Consider the following 21,818-nt stretch of genomic DNA (forward strand, 5'->3'; position numbering starts at 1 on the left):
CTTCTTCTGGATCGATACCTTGGTTGTCAAACTGAGGGAAATACTTACTACTCTTGTGCTGCATCACCCTTTCCTCTTCAAGGGAAGAACCAACGCAAGCCCAGCCTCTGTCAACGTGTCAACTTCTGGCGCTGTTGTTTGTGGGATAGCAGAAGAATTTCTACCGCCGTTGCCGGGGAGGAAGATCAAGTCAAGAACTCATCCAAGTAAGTGTCGCAAACTCATCTCTTGCATTTACTTTGTTTGCTAGTTGCCTCTCGTTTTCCTCTCCCCCACTTCACCATTTTGCCTTTTTCGTTCGCCCTTTTCTCTCACTTGCTTTCTGTTCGCTTGTGTGCCATGTGCCTTCAATATGCTTGCATCTTCGCTTGCTGAAAATCTAGTGATATGGATCCTCATCCACTTGCTAATCTCTTTAAGCGATCCAATTATGTTGATCCAATTGCTAGTGAGTAGAGTGCACTTGACTATCTTTATAGAGTTTTGCTTGAGATGCGTGAATCTAAAAATTGTGAGGAAGAAATTTATGAAGTGATTCACGAGGGCTCCTTGGATGAAAAGCATGATTGCAATGGTTTCACTATAAATTCTATTAGTGACAATCATGCTAAAAATATGCAAAACCCTAAGCTTGGGGATGCTAGTTTTGCTATGTCCACTACTTGTTGCAATGATCATGAGTGGGGCGATGATTTTTCTTATGATCTTGAAAAAAAAAAATTAAGCCTCATGATGAATATGATATTTGCAATATTATTGAAAGTGGGTTTGGAGAAGTCATGACTTTAGTTGATGATAATCCCACTATTTTTGAAGAGCGTCAACTTTGCATGCATGTGGATCATGAAAAGAATACCCCATGTGATAGTTACATTGTTGAATTCGAATATGATCCCACATGCAATTATTATGAGAGAGGAAAATATGGTGGTAGAAACTTTCATATCACTAAATCACCTCTCGTTATGTTGAGATTGCTATTGTCTCTTTCTTCTTCCTTGCATATGGTAACTATTGGTTGTCTTGACAATATGTTTTCCTTAAAAATGCCTATGCATAGGAAGTATGTTAGACTTAGATGTGATGTTCACATGCTTTATGATGCTCTCGATGTGCTTCAATTCTTGTCTTTTGTGTGACCATCATTGAATTATCAATGCCTAGCTAAGGGGTTCAACAATAGCGCTTGTTGGGAGGCAACCCAATGAATTTATCTTTTTCTTTCTGTTTTGTTGCGTACACACTTCCTATGATACATGCCCATATGATTTTTATAAGTTATTATATAAGCCCACAATGCATCATCTAATTTCTTAGACTAATTCTTTCGGGACCTATTGACAGTCTTTTGCAATATCAATTTTATTTCTCCATTCCTTAATTCTACTTGACCACTAGACTGAGGATGATAGGGATATGCAATTCTATGGTTAACATCATATCTAGCAAACAACTTATAGAATGCACCATGAATAAAATGTAAACCATCATCAATCATTAAGTATCTAGGGACTCCAAAGCGTGGGAAAATAACTTCCTTAAGCATATTAATAGAGGTGTTATGATCAACACTATTGGTTGCAATAGCTTCTACTTATTTAGTGACATAATCAACAACAACCAAAATGTGTGTATACCCATTGGAGGAAGGAAAACGTCCCATATAATAAAATCCCAAAACATAAAATGGTTGAGTAACAAGTGGATAATTCATAGGTATTTCCTCACGTCTACTAAAGTTACCAATTCATTGACATTCATCAGAAGAGAGAATAAACTTACGAGCATCTTTGAAAAGAGTAGGCCAATAAAATCTAGACTATATTACATTGTGTGCAGTTCCATCTCTCACATGGTGTCCTCCATAATACTTGGAATGACACATCCAAAGGATTTATTCCAGTTCATGCTCAGGTATACAATATCTAACAATACCATAAACTCCCTCTTTGTAAAGATGTGGGTCATCCCAAAAATAAGGTCTTAAATCAAAGAAGAATTTTTTTCTTTCGTTGATAGGTGAAACTAGGTGCTATGTATTTAGCAACAATGTAATTAGCGTTATCAGCAAACCATGGTGTGATATGAGAAACATTGACCACGACTAGTTGTTCATCAGGAGAACTATCATCAATAGGTAGTGGTTCATCAAGAATGTTTTCCAACTTAGACAAATTATCAACTACATGGTTCTCACCTAGTTTCCTATCAATGATACGCAAAAAAAATCCTATAGCAGGAGAACCCACCTAATAAGTCTAGTGTTAGCATCTTTATTTTCCATAAGATATTTAATAGCAGCATGATCAATCTGAACAATTACTTTAGAATCAACAATAAAAGATCTGAATTTATCACAAGCAAATACAACTGCTAAGAATTCTTTTTCTGTGGTAGCATAATTTCTCTGGATGCTGTCTAGAATTTTACTAGCATAATGAATGACATTTAGTTCCTTATAAACTCTTTTTCCTAGCACAACACCAACATCATAATCACTAGCATCACACATAATTTCAAATGACAAGTTCCAGTCAAGTAGTTGAACAATAGGTGCATAAGTTTAGGCTTTCTTAAATGTTTCAAAGACTTCTACGCATTCATCATTGAACACGGCATGAACATCCTTTTGTAATAAATTGGTAAGAGGACTAGAAATTTTAGAGAAGTCTTTAACAAACCTCCTATAGAAACTATCATGGCCAAGGAAACAACGCATACCTTTGATATTTTAGGACATGGCATCTTGTCAATTGCATAAACTTTAGCATTATCCACCTCAATACCCCATTTGGAAATTTTATGGCCCAAGGCAGTACCTTCATTCACCATAAAGTGGCACTTCTCCCAATTCAACACAAGGTTAGTTTGCTCACATCTCTGTAAAACTCGATCAAGGTTTCTTAAGCAATCATCAATAGAAGTTCCGTAACCAGAAAAATCATCCATTACTACCTCAACAATCTTTTCACAAAAATCAGAGAATATAGCAGTCATACATCTTTCAACTTCTGGCGCTGTTGTTTGTGGGATAGCAGAAGAATTTCTACCGCCGTTGCCGGGGAGGAAGATCAAGTCAAGAACTCATCCAAGTAAGTGTCGCAAATTCATCTCTTGCATTTACTTTGTTTGCTAGTTGCCTCTCGTTTTCCTCTCCCCCACTTCACCATTTTGCCTTTTTCGTTCGCCCTTTTCTCTCACTTGCTTTCTGTTCGCTTGTGTGCCATGTGCCTTCAATATGCTTGCATCTTCGCTTGCTGAAAATCTAGTGATATGGATCCTCATCCACTTGCTAATCTCTTTAAGCGATCCAATTATGTTGATCCAATTGCTAGTGAGTAGAGTGCACTTGACTATCTTTATAGAGTTTTGCTTGAGATGCGTGAATCTAAAAATTGTGAGGAAGAAATTTATGAAGTGATTCACGAGGGCTCCTTGGATGAAAAGCATGATTGCAATGGTTTCACTATAAATTCTATTAGTGACAATCATGCTAAAAATATGCAAAACCCTAAGCTTGGGGATGCTAGTTTTGCTATGTCCACTACTTGTTGCAATGATCATGAGTGGGGCGATGATTTTTCTTATGATCTTGAAAAAAGAATTAAGCCTCATGATGAATATGATATTTGCAATATTATTGAAAGTGGGTTTGGAGAAGTCATGACTTTAGTTGATGATAATCCCACTATTTTTGAAGAGCGTCAACTTTGCATGCATGTGGATCATGAAAAGAATACCCCATGTGATAGTTACATTGTTGAATTCGAATATGATCCCACATGTAATTATTATGAGAGAGGAAAATATGGTGGTAGAAACTTTCATATCACTAAATCACCTCTCGTTATGTTGAGATTGCTATTGTCTCTTTCTTCTTCCTTGCATATGGTAACTATTGGTTGTCTTGACAATATGTTTTCCTTAAAAATGCCTATGCATAGGAAGTATGTTAGACTTAGATGTGATGTTCACATGCTTTATGATGCTCTCGATGTGCTTCAATTCTTGTCTTTTGTGTGACCATCATTGAATTATCAATGCCTAGCTAAGGGGTTCAACAATAGCGCTTGTTGGGAGGCAACCCAATGAATTTATCTTTTTCTTTATGTTTTGTTGCATACACACTTTAATAATTCTGTTGAGATTCTGTTTTTTGTGTTTCTTTTTGTGTTTGAGCCAAGCAAAACCTTTATGACTAGTCTTGGTAATGGTTGTTTGATCCTGCTCAAAAAAGACAGAAACGTTTCACTCACGAGATGATTTTTCATTTTTATTAAGAAAGAGCTTTTGAGTTGATTCTTCTTTCTTCTGGTTGATATGCTTTTTTCCCAGGCCATTGTAATGTTTCAGATTTTTTGAGGTACCAGAAGAATACGAAGTATACAGATTGCTACAGACTGGTCCGTTTTTGATAGATTCTGTTTTTGTTGAGTTGGTTGCTTGTTTTGATGAAACTATGGTTAGTATAGGGGGGTACTAGCCATCGAAAAGTGAGAATACAGTAGCCCAGCATCAATATAGATGGAATTTAAGTTTGCTACAGTACCAAAAGAAGTGGTTGTTTGTTTTCTTGTACTAATGTTATCACAAGTTTCTGTTTAAGTTTTGTGTTGTGAAGTTTTCAAGTTTTGGGTGATGTTCTCATGGACAAAGAGATAAGTAGTGGAAAGATCTCAAGCTTGGGGATGCCCAAGGCATCCCAAGCCAAATTCAAGGACACCAAAAAGCCTAATCTTGGGGATGCCCGGGAAGGCATCCCCTCTTTCGTCTTCAATCCATCGGTAACATTACTTGGAGCTATATTTTTATTCACCACATGATATGTGTTTTGCTTGGAGCGTCTTGTATCTTAGGAGTCTTTTATTTTTGTTGTGACACAATCATCCTTGCTGCAAATCTTTTTGAGAGAGAGAGACATGCACTCATCGTGATTTTGCTAGAATGCTCATAGTGCTTCACTTGTATCTTTTGAGCTAGATACTTTTGCTCTAGTGCTTCACTTATATCTTTTGAGCTAAATACTTTTGCTCTAGTGCTTCACTTATATCTTTTGAGCTAGATACTTTTGCTCTTGTGCTTCACTTATATCTTTAGAGCACGGCGGTGCATGATTTGGTAGTTGGCTTATACTATGAAAGTAGTCCCAAATGTGCTAGGTACTCAAAGAGGATGCAAAAAAACCTCCATCTTCATGTGCATTGAGTAGAAAGAGAAGTTTTGATTCCTCTCAGTTAGTTTTGAGATGTGAATTCGGTAATATTGAGAGTTATGTTAGTAGGGTGTTGTGAATCTAGAGATACTTGTGTTGGAGTTAGTGATTCCCGTAGCATGCACGTACGGTGAACCGCTATGTTAGGAAGTTGGAGCATAATTGACCTATTGATTGTCATCCTTTGTGTTGAGGTCGGGATCGCGCGATGGTTTACACCTACCAACCCTTCCGCTCGGAGTATGCGTTTAGCACTTTGTTTTGATTACTAATAAAAACTTTCGCAACAAGTATGTGAGTTCTTTAAGACTAATGTTGAGTCCATGGATTATACGCACTTTCACCCTTCCACCATTGCTAGCTTCTCTAGTACCATGCAACTCTCGCCGGTGCACAAAACCACCATATGCCTCCCTCAAAACAGCCACCATACCTACATACTATGGCATTTTCATAGCCATTCCGAGATATATTGCCATGTAACTCCCACCGTTCTGTTTCATGACTTGTGTTGTCACTCTCATATTGCCATTGCATGATCGTAAGATAGCTAGCGAGATGTTTCAACGTCATACGCCATGCTAGATCGTTGCACATCCCGGTACAATGCCGGAGGCATTTCCTTTGGAGTCATCATCATTGTGATCTTTGAGCTGTGAGTAAATAAAAGTGTGATGATCATCATTATTAGAGCATTGTCCTATGTGAGGAAAAAAATAGAGGCCACAGAGCCCAAAAACAAAAAAAAAGTGAAAAGAAAAGACAAGAAAAAAAGAGGCCTAAGAGCCCAAATGAAAAAAAAAAGAGAAGGGACAATGCTACTATCTTTTTCCACACTTGTGCTTCATGTTAGCACCATGTTCTTCATGATTGAGAGCTTCTTGCTTTTTCACTACCATATGCTAGTGGGAATCTTCGTTTTATAACTTGGCTTGTATATTCCAATGATGGGCTTCCTCAAAATTGCCCTAGGTCTTCGTGAGCAAGCAAGTTGGATGCACACCCACTAGTTATCCTCTTGAGCTTTCACATACTTATAGCTCTAGTGCATCTCTTGAATGGCAATCCCTACTCATTCACATTGATATCTATTAATGGGCATCTCCATAGCCTATTGACACGCCGAGTCAATGAGACCATCTCCTCCTTTTTGTCTCACAACCACCACCACACTCTATCCCACCTATACTGCTATGTCCATGGCTCGCGCTCATGTATTGCGTGTTAGTTATAAAAAGTTTGAGAAAGTAAGAGTGCGAAAAAATTACTTGGCCAATTCTGGGGTTGTGCATGATTTACATTAGTTGTGCGAGGATGATGGAGCATAGCCAGAATATATGATTTTGTAGGGATAACTTTCTTTGGCCTTGTTATTTTGAAAGTTCATGATTACCTTGCTAGTTTGCTTGAAGTATTATTGTTTTCATGTCAATAGCAAACTATTGTTTTGAATCTTACGGATCTGAACATTCATGTCACGTGAAAGAAGTTGCGAAGGACAACTATGCTAGGTAGCATTCCACATCAAAAATTCATTCTTTATCACTTCCCTACTCGAGGACGAGCATGAGTTAAGCTTGGGGATGCTTGATACGTCTCCAACATATCTATAATTTTTGATGGTTTCATGCTATTGTCTTGTCAAACTTTGGATGTTTTGTATGCCTTATATATATTTTTTGGGACTAACTTATTAACTCAGTGCCAAGTGCCAGTTCCTATTTTTTCCATGTTTTTGACCCCTTTCAGAGGAGATTTTGAAACGGAGTCCAAACAGAAGAAAATCCCCGAAAAGATTTTTTTTGGAATGGAAGAAGATCGGAGAACTTGGGAGCCAAGCCAGAGGAGCTCGAGGGGCCCCACAAGCCCCCACCCCGCGGCTAGGGAGGGTCGCGCCATCCAGGCTTGTGGGCCCCCTGGAGGTCCCCTGACCTAGGTCTTTCGCCTATATAATCCCATAAATTCCAGAAAAAATCAGGAGATCATCGCAATCGCTTTTCCGCCGCCGCAAGCTTCTGTCTCCGCAAGATCCCATCTAGGGCACGCCATGGTGCCCTGCCGGAGAGGGGGATTCGGACACGGAGGGCTTCTCCATCAAGACCATGACCTCTCCGATGATGCGTGAGTAGTTGACCATAGACCTACGGGTACATAGCTAGTATCTAGATGACTTCTTCTCTCTCTTGCATATTCAATACAAAGTTCTCCATGATCTTCATGGAGATCTATCCGATGTAATATTATTTTGCGGTGTGTTTGTCGAGATCCGATGAATTGTGGATTTATGACCAGATTATCTATGAATCTTATTTGAGTTTCTTCTGATCTCTCTTATGCATGATTTCATATCCTTGTAATTCTCTTCGAGTTGTGTGTTTTGTCTGGCCAACTAGATCTATGATTCTTGCAATGGGAGAAGTGCTTGGTTTTGGGTTCGTACCGTGCGGTGACCTCACCCAGTGACAGAAGGGGTAGCGAGGCACGCATCGTGTTGTTGCCATCAAGGGCAAAAAGATGGGGCTTCATCATTGGTTTGAGATTATCTCTCTACATCATGTCATCTTGCTTAAAGCGTTACTCTGTTCATCATGAATTCAATACACTAGATGCATGTTGGATAGCGGTCGATGTGTGGAGTAATAGTGGTAGATGCAGAAAGTATCAGTCTACTTGTCTCGGACGTGATGCCTATATGCATGATCATTGCCTTAGATATCGTCATGACTTTGCGCGGTTCTATCAATTGCTCGACAGTAATTTGTTCACCCACCATAATACTTGCTATTTTGAGAGAAGCCTCTAGTGAACACTATGGCCCCCAGGGTCTACTCCACACCATATTTTCAGCCTTACACTTTTTACTTCGTTGCACTTTTCGCCTTCAGATCTCACTTTGCAAACAATCTTGAAGGGATTGACAACCCCTTTGAAGCGTTGGGTGCAAGATTGTTTGTGTTTGCGCAGGTACTCTGGACTTGACGAGACCCTCCTTCTGGATCGATACCTTGGTTCTCAAACTGAGGGAAATACTTACTGCTCCTGTGCTGCATCACCCTTTCCTCTTCAAGGGAAGAACCAACGCAAGCCCAGCCTCTGTCAATGTGTCAACTTCTGGCACTGTTGTCTGTGGGATAGGAGCAGGCCAGCCTGGCCGTGTAGTGCAGTCCCATCTTGCAGAAAGTGTCGGGCCTGTCGCACGTCGTTGGTCGACGCGTGGCGATTTCCACTCGGCTCTGGAACCAAGGCTACGCGGAGAACCCAAGGCGCCGCTTCCGCCTGTTGGGAAGTGGCCGGCTGCCACTCCCGCTCGCACTGAGCCTTGCTGCTTGTCGGCTGTGGCTGGCCGACCCACTTCGACAAGTCCTTCAGGTGCGGGGAAAAAACAGCATTCCCCCCTTGCCTGGAAGCCTTCGGACCCCAACGGTTTCAAGGGCTACTGACGGGAATACTACCCCTGGGTATACCAAGAGCGGATATTAGTCGTCTCAAAGACATTTGGGCCCGCCTGGCCCCCCGAGGCAGGCTGGCGATAGCTGTCCCATTCGGCCAACACAAGTCTGACTGGCTGGCGATAGCCGGCCCCTTTGGCCCGTGCATGCCCGGCCGGCTGGCAGTATCTGGCCCCTTCGAGTCACAAGTTCGGTCGGCTGGCGGTAGCCGGCCCCTTCGACCAACCCAAGACCGGCCGGCTGGTGATAGCCGCCCCTTTTGGGACACACATACCTAGCCGGCTGGCGTAGCTGGCCTCCTCTTTAACGCGTACCCAGCCGCCTGGCGAGGCTCGACCGGTCGGCTGGCCCACCACCAGCCAGATGGCCGGCTCCAGTCCCATCTGGCCGTACCATCGTACACACACAAGCCAAGACGAATGATCAGAGGCTATCACGATAGCAGTATGTGCTGATATATACGGCCCCGCTACAGTGTGATGATGGGAGGGTCAGCGAGGCTACACGGGCCCCGACCCTGACCGGGCAAGGTTGTCCTGTAGCAAAGTTCCCCTCTGTTGCCCACGCCCTGACAGCTCGGCGCGTCGGCCGCTGATGCACATGACCGGTGGGCCCATGACAAGACCCTACACAGGTGGGCCCCGCAGCCAGCCCAAGAGGCTGGCAGCCGGCCCCTACCTCACAGTCGAACCATTACCACTATAACTCCTGCGTGCACTATAAATCCACGCCCCTGCCCACAGAGAGGGGCACGTTCACTTGTTTTAGCCTCCCACAACCACTCGTAGAACACCACCTGAGGCAGTGAGACCGACAGCCAGTGCTCCGTCGCCCTCCTCACGAACAGCTCATGGAGCAACCTTTGTGTTGTGATTCACATATAGTCACACAGGAATGACTATGGGTTTTACCTCATCGGAGGGCCCTGAACCTGGGTATACTGGTGTCATGTGTGTTGCGCCTACATCCATTCCCAGACGTCGGCGGCGCCCATCATCCCCAATCCACAAGTTAAGCCACCCCATGGCATCTGTCCCGGAAATACCATGATAGAAAACTAACAAACTATGTTCTCAGTCAACTTTGCAACAGAATTCATAATATTTTCAGGAAGGGTCACATGTTGGATATTTTAAGCAAGTCTACATACTGAACCATCATTTAGTCTTCTATGACTGCTAACACTCACCGCGTACATATGAGAAAAAGATTTCAACCGGACACAGAGAAAGATAGGATCTTATAGCATTGCCTCCCAATGTATTCACCTCTAGGGTGATGTCACCAATAATAATTCATACCAGCCACAGTCAGCTTGATATATATGTTTAGATCTTTCCCCACCACATGATGTTTGCCAAAGATAAGATAAACGAAGAAGTGGAAAATACTTTGGCTTTTGCTTAAAAGTAAATACATAAAGGTAAAAGATAGGCCCTTCGTCGAGGGAAGCAAAGGTTGTCATGCGCTTTTAGGTTGTATGCTAAATCTCTTAGTGCAAAGGAAAGTCACGTTATATTGCCCTTTGTGATCGTAACTTTTATTATGTAGTCCATCGCTTTTATTATCACCAGCACAAGTTAGTACAACGCTTAATTTCCCTTACTCTAAATGATCAAACATGTTTAGAAGCAATTTTTATTGATTAGTGCAGAGCTGACAACTTAGTTGAAGGATCTTGCTCAATCCATAGGTAGGTATGGTGGACTCTAGAAACATAGGTTTGGGTTTAAGGTTTTGGACGCACAAGTAGTATCTCTACTTAGTGTGGAGTTTTTGTCTAACAAAGGTATTGGGCAAGCACCACATGTTAGAGGATCTATAACAATATAACTTATATGTGAATGTGAACAAGCATAGATCATTACATTGTCTTACTTGTCTAATGTCACTAGTTTTGGCATATTATAAATAATGGGGTCTCACAATCATAAAAGATGTCAAGGATAGTGTATTTTCATGTAAAACTTCTCTTTATTAATTCTTTCATGTGTTGCATCATAAACCAATGTTAAGTTTGTCAATCTTCCTTACGTGATGCCACTACTTACTATAAGATTGGCGTATGATGTTTCTCATTATTTTCTTTATTTTGATTGCAGCAAGAAAGTAGAGAAGAAAAACTCAAACTAAACTTTATTATGTAATTCTCACTCGATTAGATAGATAGATAGATAGATCACAAAACTAGCACTCAAAAGAAAAAGATTGAACTAAACTTTTATTTGACTAGATTTCAGAATAGCTAAAGATGAAACTAGGATGGATAAAGAAAAATAAGGGTGATGGTGATACGATACCGGGGCGCCTCCCCAAGCTTGGCACAGGCCAAGGGGAGTGCCCATACCCGTGAACTCAAGCCTCCTTCTTTGCTGGTGAAGATGGAGGTGGTGGTGTAGAGGATGAGGCAACGTCGAACTTGTCCTCTAGCTTCCATGGCAGTGGCTCACCATTATAAGAAGAGACACGAGTCCCCGGAGTCCTATGATTGGCAGCCAAACTCATACCTTTAAACCTTTGTCCATACTAAAGATTTGATTTTGAAGATCAAATACTTGGCCTTGTAGAAAGTTGATTTGATCGTTGAGGGTGAAGACGATATTCTCGAGGGGGCTGCTATCCACCTTTAGATCACGGGTGCAATCCATGAACATGGTGCGGTTGGCATTGAGTGAATGCTCCACCACGCCTTGGCACCTTAAGAACTCCTCTCCATCGCCTAGAGCCTAGCTTCCACGGTTCTCATCTTCTTCGGCACTTGAACATCTCGGATGTGAAGCACCCCATCACGCATATATATGGTTTGAGGATGCTTCATCACCTCCCGCAAGTAGGTATTGATGACCTTCTCGAAGAACTTGTCCTTGGAGGAGCTTGATGAGGCCATGGTAATATAGATCTATCAGAAAAACAACACAAAACCAGAATAGAGGATTTCTCCGTGGTACAGGGGTCAAATCATCAGGAGATATACATATGGAGAGAGATTTTTTACATAAGGGAATACATGTTCCACAAGAAAACACAGTCGGGAAAGTACCTGAGGGTCCTACTAGACATCATGTCGCGCTAGGGGGCCTGGTGCGATCTCGTGTCTAGCGGACACTTGGGTTGCCTTCCCATGTGTTTCTCAGTTTCCTAAATTTTCTAGAATTCCAAAACTGCCAAAAACATTTTTGTGGATTTTCTGAGATCGTTTACTTACCGTATCACATACCTATTCCTTTTAAAGGTTCTGGGGTGTTCTGGAAGGTCTCCTTAATGTGCTCATTCGGTGTCATGGTTTGGATAATATTTGTTTCAACATTAATTGGTGTACTTGAAATATAGTGCTTTATTCTTTGTCCATTGACCACCTTCGTGTTAGTGACTTCGGGATTATTCATCTTAATAGCTCCAGACCGATAAACTTCTTCGACGATATATGGTCTTCCCATTTGGACAGAAGTTTTCTTGCAAAGAATCCAAGACAAGAATTGTACACTAGAACATATTAACCAACTTTGAATTATCTCTTTTGGATTCTTTTGTCATGCCATCTTTTAACTTTTTCTTTGAATAGTTTGTCATTTTCATAAGCTTGGGTTCTCCATTCATCTAATGAGCTAATATCAAATAACCTCTTTTCACGGGCAATTTTGAAATCATAGTTGAGTTCTTTAATTGCCCAATGAGCTTTATGTTCCAACTCAAGAGGTAAATGACATGCTTTCTCATAAACCATTTTGGAAGGATACATGCCCATATGATTTTTATAAGTTGTTATATAAGCCCACAATGCATCATCTAATTTCTTAGACTAATTCTTTCGGGACCTATTGACAGTCTTTTGCAATATCAATTTTATTTCTCCATTCCTTAATTCTACTTGACCACTAGACTGAGGATGATAGGGATATGCAATTCTATGGTTAACATCATATCTAGCAAACAACTTATGGAATGCACCATGAATAAAATGTAAACCATCATCAATCATTAAGTATCTAGGGACTCCAAAGCGTGGGAAAATAACTTCCTTAAGCATATTAATAGAGGTGTTATGATCAACACTATTGGTTGCAATAGCTTCTACTTATTTAGTGACATAATCAACAACAACCAAAATGTGTGTATACCCATTGGAGGAAGGAAAACGTCCCATATAATAAAATCCCAAAACATAAAATGGTTGAGTAACAAGTGGATAATTCATAGGTATTTCCTCACGTCTACTAAAGTTACCAATTCATTGACATTCATCAGAAGAGAGGATAAACTTACGAGCATCTTTGAAAAGAGTAGGCCAATAAAATCTAGACTATATTACATTGTGTGCAGTTCCATCTCTCACATGGTGTCCTCCATAATACTTGGAATGACACATCCAAAGGATTTATTCCAGTTCATGCTCAGGTATACAATATCTAACAATACCATAAACTCCCTCTTTGTAAAGATGTGGGTCATCCCAAAAATAAGGTCTTAAATCAAAGAAGAATTTTTTTCTTTCGTTGATAGGTGAAACTAGGTGCTATGTATTTAGCAACAATGTAATTAGCGTTATCAGCAAACCATGGTGTGATATGAGAAACATTGACCACGGCTAGTTGTTCATCAGGAGAACTATCATCAATAGGTAGTGGTTCATCAAGAATGTTTTCCAACTTAGACAAATTATCAACTACATGGTTCTCACCTAGTTTCCTATCAATGATACGCAAAAAAAATCCTATAGCAGGAGAACCCACCTAATAAGTCTAGTGTTAGCATCTTTATTTTCCATAAGATATTTAATAGCAGCATGATCAATCTGAACAATTACTTTAGAATCAACAATAAAAGATCTGAATTTATCACAAGCAAATACAACTGCTAAGAATTCTTTTTCTGTGGTAGCATAATTTCTCTGGATGCTGTCTAGAATTTTACTAGCATAATGAATGACATTTAGTTCCTTATAAACTCTTTTTCCTAGCACAACACCAACATCATAATCACTAGCATCACACATAATTTCAAATGACAAGTTCCAGTCAAGTAGTTGAACAATAGGTGCATAAGTTTAGGCTTTCTTAAATGTTTCAAAGACTTCTACGCATTCATCATTGAACACGGCATGAACATCCTTTTGTAATAAAGTGGTAAGAGGACTAGAAATTTTAGAGAAGTCTTTAACAAACCTCCTATAGAAACTATCATGTCCAAGGAAACAACGCATACCTTTGATATTTTAGGACATGGCATCTTGTCAATTGCATAAACTTTAGCATTATCCACCTCAATACCCCATTTGGAAATTTTATGGCCCAAGGCAGTACCTTCATTCACCATAAAGTGGCACTTCTCCCAATTCAACACAAAGTTAGTTTGCTCACATCTCTGTAAAACTCGATCAAGGTTTCTTAAGCAATCATCAATAGAAGTTCCGTAACCAGAAAAATCATCCATTACTACCTCAACAATCTTTTCACAAAAATCAGAGAATATAGCAGTCATACATCTTTCAACGGTAGCAGGTGCATTACATAATCCAAAAGGCATACGTCTATAAGCATAGATTCCAAAATGACAAGTGAAGGTGGTTTTGTCTTCATCGCGTTGTGACACAGGTATTTGAGAGAAACCAGAATAGCCATCTAGAAAGCAAAAAATGTGTGTGCTCTTTCTATCATTTGGTCTACGAAAGGTAAAGGATAATGATCTTTTTAGTAGCTTTGCTTAACTTTATAAAATCAATTACCATTCTATAGCCAGCCACATTTTTTGTGGAATGAGTTCATTTTTATCATTACACTACTAGGAAAAGGCCTTCTAATGGCGCACCATTTTTTGCTACTAATGGCGCACTATAGGTGCGCCACTAGCATCAGGCCATTAGATTTTTTTTACTAATGGCGCACTACAAGTGCGCCATTAGTATCTGGTATACTAATGGTGCACCAGGTAGTGCGCCATTAGTATTGCTCACGGTGCGCCATTAGTATCTGGTATACTAATGGCGCACCAGGCAGTGCGCCATTAGTATAGCTCATGGTGCGCCATTAGTATGCCTCCCGGGTGCGCCATTAGTATGCCTCCCAGGTGCGCCATTAGTATGCCTCCCAAGTGCGCCATTAGTATGCCTCTCAGGTCTGTCATTAGTATAGCTCATGGTGCGTCACAGGTTATACTACCAGCTCTAAAAATATTCAATTATTATCCTCACACCCACAAGAAGGTTCAAGATAAACACATATTGCACCACAATGAAAATATGTTTATAAACATGCACATACATTGAACGCAAGTTGACAAACAAATTAACCTAGAGGAAGCATAGTTTTGACCATCTTAACAATCATCTAGAACACACAAGTCACAAAAAGATAAAGACTATTGGTTACTATGAGAGACTTCAGATGGTCCAGAACACACAAGTTTGTATCTACATGCACAAAGTGCAAGCTCCAAAACACTCAAAACACCAAATGGTCTACAAGACAATAAGGTCCATGATTACAGGTTGGTTGCTCCATAAACGCTAGAGAGTTATCATGTCCATGTGCATCAATAGGTTGAGTACCTGAAAACATTTTGCACAAATTTGTCAAGAAAGTGGAACCAGATTAAGTTGTTAAAATCTCATATGCGCAATGGATTTAGAGCACTCTTGAATAAAATGACTGTTGAGGCACAACACCAGTAAGGACAAGTGTACATGCTAATAGTGAAAGAACTATAGTAACCAATTTTCAAAAATAAATCAACAACTAAGAAAATCTAATCTATATGATCCTTGTTTTTCAGTCATTGACCAGTGGTAAAAAGTGAGCAGGTTAATGATGTAACGAAAGTTTTACCTCATCAAAGTTACCGTGCTCACGAAACTCCTGACAACACGAGCATTCCTTGCACAGTTTGAAACGCATCTTCATCCACCCTAGCACTAGCAGCCATCAGCCAATAGAGCATTAGTTAACTAGTGAGTTCTGTCTAGCGGGTCATGGAACTCTAGCACAGTTTGAAATGCGTCTTCATCTCCATCCACCCTAGCACTAGAATAATGAGCATTTCCATATCAGAAACCAATTGTATGTATCCAAAAAAGAAGAAGCATGATTTCATCATTCTCATCATGAGTAACATGGTCTAGATTGTTTTTTTAGTATACCTTGAGAAAACCTTGCTTGGGAAGAAAACTTGCTGCTGCCGGTGCATGATAAGGCTCTTATCCAAAACAAAAAATGAAAGCTCACAAGTGAGAATAGTTTTTATGTAATCACAAAAATCAAGAACAATTAGCAAGCAGGAACATCATTAAGGAAGTGCAATTAACATGATTAAGGAACATGATGGGGCAAGCAGGAACACATTGTGTTCTTTCAGAAACAAGAGGATGATCATATTCGGTTCAGTAGAGGCCATCATATCTCCCAATCAAACCAATAGGGAAATTAATCTCATTCATCATCTAATCTCTCACCAATTAATTTTTTTTTAAAGAAAGGTACTAAGAACACAAAAAACGTGTGTAAGGTGGGTGCATCAGATCTCCAAGATGAAAATGAGTGTGGCATCACAGAAATGCCACAGACGCAAATTGCCCATAAACTTGTGTCTCCTCATCTGCATCGACACCACTCTCAACACAACAAAACAAAAACTGGCGACAAATTAAATAAGAAAAACTAGACAAACTGCAAAGTTTTATTTGGTGCAAGACACAGAATAAAACCAGTATGGGATGTGATCAGATAGAGCTAATACATGATTCATGGGACATCATATCATCCATCAATAATGTAATTATATCCTCATCTCCCTAGCCAGTGCAACTACATATATCATCACAAGAGAGAGACAACAAAAGTATTCATCGTACACAAACAAACAGGGAGAAATTTTCAGTTTACATGCATGCCATGTGCAATAAGAAAATGGGAAGGCACCCACCCAAAGCATAACATGACACATAGAGGGGGCAGAGAGATACCTTCCATGGCACTAGGGTCATACAACACAGGCACAAAAAAAAGTACACTAAAGATTCACTCAAGCCACACATTGCCACTTATGACTAAGAACTAAACTGCAGGAATATGATGTCATTTTGAGTGAACAAACCCAAGTGAGTGCTCTTAATAGAGCACCAAATTCATCACAGAATCATTTATCACCTGACATAAACATCTTACATAATCCCACACAGCCCACCAGTTAGCAAGTACCAACAAAAAAAGTCTACATCTATAAGTACACACAATCTAGATTTAATCAAGACTAGACTGATAAAAAGAGTAGTTTCAGAGCCACGATATCCACTCTTCATGGCCAAAAGCATCCACAACTTATCACAAAAATTGCCAACACATGATGAATGACTCCCTACAAGGTATGCGTACACAGCAGCACTACACCGATTAATTTGTAAGCATTGTCTGTTATTGGATTGATAGCCACTATTAACAAGCCAAAATCCCTCCCACCATAAGTATATAACACGAACCATTACCAAACCATGTAGCATGCAGTGATAAAATAAAGGCCCAACACAGAGTTGCAAGAGACCAAAATCATTCACAGGATATATCGGTCGTCGTTCATTCACAAAAGAAAAAATTGAGATTACAGCAGACACCATCACCACAGCCCCAAACCAAACCCAAGAAATTTCCATGGCACGATGGCCAGTATACAATTACCACAACTCAATGGTTGTGGACGAGAGTAAGCATGCATAGGAAAGGAAGCGAGTGGCTCACCTAGGCCGTAGTGAGAGAAGAAGTATTCATCGGAGGCGTCGGAGGAGGAAGGGGGCTCCAAGGAGAGCAGGAGTGATTTTGCACCAGCTCCCAACTCCGATGCGGCCTAGCAAACAATAGAAATTGTTGAGCTACATTTGATCAGGTAGCATAGCAAAATAAAAGAAGTGCACATTTTTTGAGCTAGGATATCAAACAACTGACAACCAAACATAGAGCAAGACTGCAATACTTGTTGTTTCTGACAAAACAGAAAGACATTTAAACAGAGAAGAGATGTAGCAAGGAGCCATCACATGCATATATAATATATACTCCCTCCATCGCATAATGTAAGACGTTTTTTGACACTACACTAGTATAAAAAACACCTTACATTATGGGATGGAGGGCGTAGGGGATAAATAAATGAGCTAAGAGTCAACATGTAACTTGGTAGCAAGTGATTTGGTGCGCTCACTAAGTAAAGAGCACGACTCCTACTAAGAGAGGACACCAAACTTGTGAGCAATCTTATCCATAAAAATATAAGATTGGCCACAAGTGAGCAACATAACTAGATTTGCACACATCCTGCACATAATAAGCAAGCAACAAAGGCAGCAGCAGAATTCTACTGGAAGGGCATACAATACAAGAGCACCTGATGGAAACATGCATGGTTGATGGCAGCACATCAGAAGCTACTAGCAAACAAAAAAAATGTGCTGGAATTAATTAGGACAATAGGCTAAGGAGTCACTTGAAAATTGGATTACATGTATGCCATGTGCAGTAAAAAAATTGGATTTCACCCAACCAGAGCATAGCATGAGAGGGAGAGGGAGCAGAGAGATACCTTCCATGGCACTATGGTCATACAACAACGGTACAGGAAAAAATACACTAAAGGTTCACTTAAGCCACACATTGCCACTCAGGAGTAAGAACTATTCCGTTCGTGCGAAATTAATTGACTCAGATTTGTCTAGATACGGATGTATCGACACTACAGATACATCCGTGTCTTGACAAATCTAAGTCAACTAATTTGAGACGGAGGTTGTAGATTGCAAGAATTTGATGTCATTTTGAGTGAACAAACCCAAATGAGTTCTATAAACAGAGCACCAAAATTTATTACAGATTCATTCATCACCCGACTTATACATCTTACATAATCTGACAGCCCACCTCGCTTTGGTCATCTCTGTTGGCACATCTGCTGGTGGCATAAAAAAACGCCATTTCCAAATGCCGCTCTGAAATTATAAATAAGCAAGAGTTAAATTGACAACATGTGTTTTCAGAAATGATGTACTCGGGAACTATGCATCATGCGGATGAATATGGGCAAGTGCCGAGTTGTACGGGCCAAAGAGCCTCTAATGTTGATCGTTGATGTAAGAAAAGTCATCCAAATATGATGGAGACATTCTTTTCTGCTGGTCTTCGTGCTTGCACAATCTCAAATTTAGGCGATAAAAGTCATTCATGTTTTACACACAAGAGAAAAGACTGAAACTAAAGCACCAACAACAAGCGGCGCCACACAAACATGGACAAGGGAAAACACTCAAGTGCACGCAGCACGACACCCAACTAGAGCAGAGCGGCAAAAGCGTAAAACAAACTTGAGGGCAAAATCCACTATATATTATATATACCGGAAACATCACGAGAAGCACAAGTGCTTGCAACACACACAGTCAGCACAAGATTATAGATATTGTTCCCCCCTAAGGACTGAGAACTTGTTCATGTATTAGCAGCAACACACACACAGTGGCTAATATTTTTATTTTATTTTGATAAGAATGAAGAAAAGCTAAACTTCCAGTGCGTGCATGGCTGGCTAGAGTAATTTGCAGGTGCGTGTGAATAATTTGAGTTTTCTGAAGAAGGAAGGAATTTTTCAGTTTTCTGAAGTTTTCTCGTCTCCTCTCCTCTCTGAATAAGTTGCAATAAGCCTGCAAATGCAAATTGGACGGGCGTGGATGACCAAAGAGAGCATGAAAGGGAGGGAGAGACCTTCCATGGCGTCGGACCATCGGCGACCCGGAGGAGCGAATCGGTGGTATTCCCTTCCTTCCTTATTTCCTTGCAGGTGGCGCACTAACCTGCGCGCGTCAGGGAGGGAGTGAGGGGAGGGCAGAGGCCAAATCAAAACAAGCACAAGCACAAGCACAGGGGGAGTACCGGTGGAGGGACGATGGCGGGGGGACGGTGGGGGCGCCGGTGGAGGAGACGGTGGGGGCGCCGGTGGAGGGGATGTTGGAAGCGCCAGTTGAGCGGACGGTGGGGGGCCCCGATGGAGGAAGCCGATGGAGCGGACGGTGGGGGCGCCGGTGGAGGGCGCCGGTGGAGGGGCGGTGGGGGTGCCGATGGAGGAGAGAGCTGCTCAGGGCGCGGGATCTGCCGCGGGAGGGAGGCGGCTCTGGGGGAGGTGAGTGACGGTGGCAAGATTTGGGGGGGGAATGTGAGCGCGCGGTCGATTTGGGTGAGATCCCGCGTGATATTTTGCAAAACTACTAATGGCGCACCACCTACATATGCGCCATTAGTAACCCTGGTTACTAATGGCGCACCTCCTCTGGTGCGCCATTAGTAGTTCTGTAAAAAAATAAAAAAATATAGTAGTGGCGCACCATCAACAGATGCGCCATTAGTAACACTGGTTACTAATGGCGCACTAGCTTTGGTGCGCCATTAGTAGTTTGCAAAAAAAACCAAAAAAAATTATAGTAGTGGCGCACTACTAACTGATGCGCCATTAGTAACCAGGTTACTAATGGCGCACCAGGTGCTGGTGCGCCATTAGTAGTTTTGCAAAAAAAAATAAAAAAAAATATAGTAGTGGCGCACCGAGAGTGTGGTGCGCCATTAGTATCCACCACGCTAATGGCACACCTCACATGGTGCGCCATTACTATATAGTAGTGGCGCACGGCTTGTGTGGTGCGCCATTAGTATCTATATCATCTATAGCCCTTTTCCTAGTAGTGTTAGGAACAATAGTGATACCTCCTTTCTTAGGGACACAATGAACGGGACTTACCCATCTACTATCACCTACCGGATAAATTATACCTTCTTCCACAAGCTTTAATATTTCATTTCTCACCACTTCTTGCATTTTGGGATTCAGTCTTTGTTGGTGATTAACAATGGTTTTAGCATCTGGTTCCATATTAATTTTGTGCTAAGAGAGAGTGGTACTAATGACCTTAAGATCCTCAAGAGTATACTCAATCGGAGCTCGGTGATTCCCTAAAAAATTTAGTAAGCTTTCCTCTTTACGTTGTGTAAGGTTAGCACTCATAATAATAAGATATATATTCTTTTCATCAAGATAACCATATTTCAAAGTGTCAGGTAATTGCTTAAATTCAAACACAAGATCACCCCCTTCGTCCCAAAATAAGTGTCACAACATTTGTAATAAAGTTAGTACACATTTTATACTAGATCAATGACACTTATTTTGGGACGGAGGGAGTATTTCATTCCTTTCATGCATATGCATGTCATTTTCATAGTCTAGAAAATATTGTTCTAATGGATCCGTAGGAGGAATGGCTATAGAAGCAAGACCAATTACTTCACCTTTACTAGGCAATTATTTATCATGGGTTGCTTACTAAACTTGGAGAAATGAAACTCATGAGACGTACCACCAAAATTAACACTGGCAATTTCCTTTTTGCAATCTATTTAAACATTAACAATGTTCAAGAAAGGTCTACCAAATATTATGGGACAAAAGTTATCTTGTGGTGAGACAAGTACCAGAAAATGGGTAGGGTATTTTACTTTCCCACACAAGACTTCAACATCTCTAACAATACCATGTGGTGTGAAGGTGTCTCTGTTAGCAAGTTTAATAGTAACATCTATGTCTTCTATATCAGCGGGTGCTATCTCATTCATCATTTCTTGATATAAGGTAAAAGGAATAGCGCTAACACTAGCACACATATCACATAAGCCATGATAGCAATGATCTCCTATTTTTACTGAAACGACACGCATGCTAACAACATGTCTATTCTTGTCTTTAGCATGAGGTTTGGCAATTCTAACAGCTTATTAGAGAAATAAATAACATGTCCATCAATATTGTCTACTAAGAGATCTTTAACAATAGTGGTACTAGGTTCTACCTTGATTTTCTCTGAGGGTTTGGTTGTTCTAACATAACTTTTATTAACCACATTTGAAACGTTAGCATGTTCCTTTATCCTAACAGGGAAAGGTGGTTTCCCAATGTAAGAAGTAGGCCCAACTAGGTCAACATTGTAAAAAATAGTTTCAGCTTAAACTTTAATTGGTTCTTCAATTTTTTATTTAATAGTTGGTTGATATTTAAACCTCTTCCCACTAGGATATCAACATGAGCAGCAAAGGTTTCACAAAATGAAGCTACTATCTTAGAGTCAAGTCCATACTTAGTGC

At 40.7% G+C, this 21,818-nt stretch overlaps 2 non-coding genes across 2 annotated transcripts; both read right to left on the reverse strand.

Annotated features, from left to right (window-relative positions):
• Positions 1-16,016: 16,016 nt before the first annotated feature.
• Positions 16,017-16,100, reverse strand: LOC123451617. The gene has a single exon (XR_006632450.1). It is a non-coding gene; the product is annotated as a small nucleolar RNA Z102/R77 (small nucleolar RNA).
• Positions 16,101-16,159: 59 nt separating this feature from the next.
• LOC123451608 lies at positions 16,160-16,257 on the reverse strand. The gene has a single exon (XR_006632443.1). It is a non-coding gene; the product is annotated as a small nucleolar RNA Z101 (small nucleolar RNA).
• Positions 16,258-21,818: the final 5,561 nt, after the last annotated feature.

This window comes from Hordeum vulgare, chromosome 4H (genome assembly GCF_904849725.1).
Source record: "Hordeum vulgare subsp. vulgare chromosome 4H, MorexV3_pseudomolecules_assembly, whole genome shotgun sequence".
NCBI classification, from domain to species: domain Eukaryota; kingdom Viridiplantae; phylum Streptophyta; class Magnoliopsida; order Poales; family Poaceae; genus Hordeum; species Hordeum vulgare.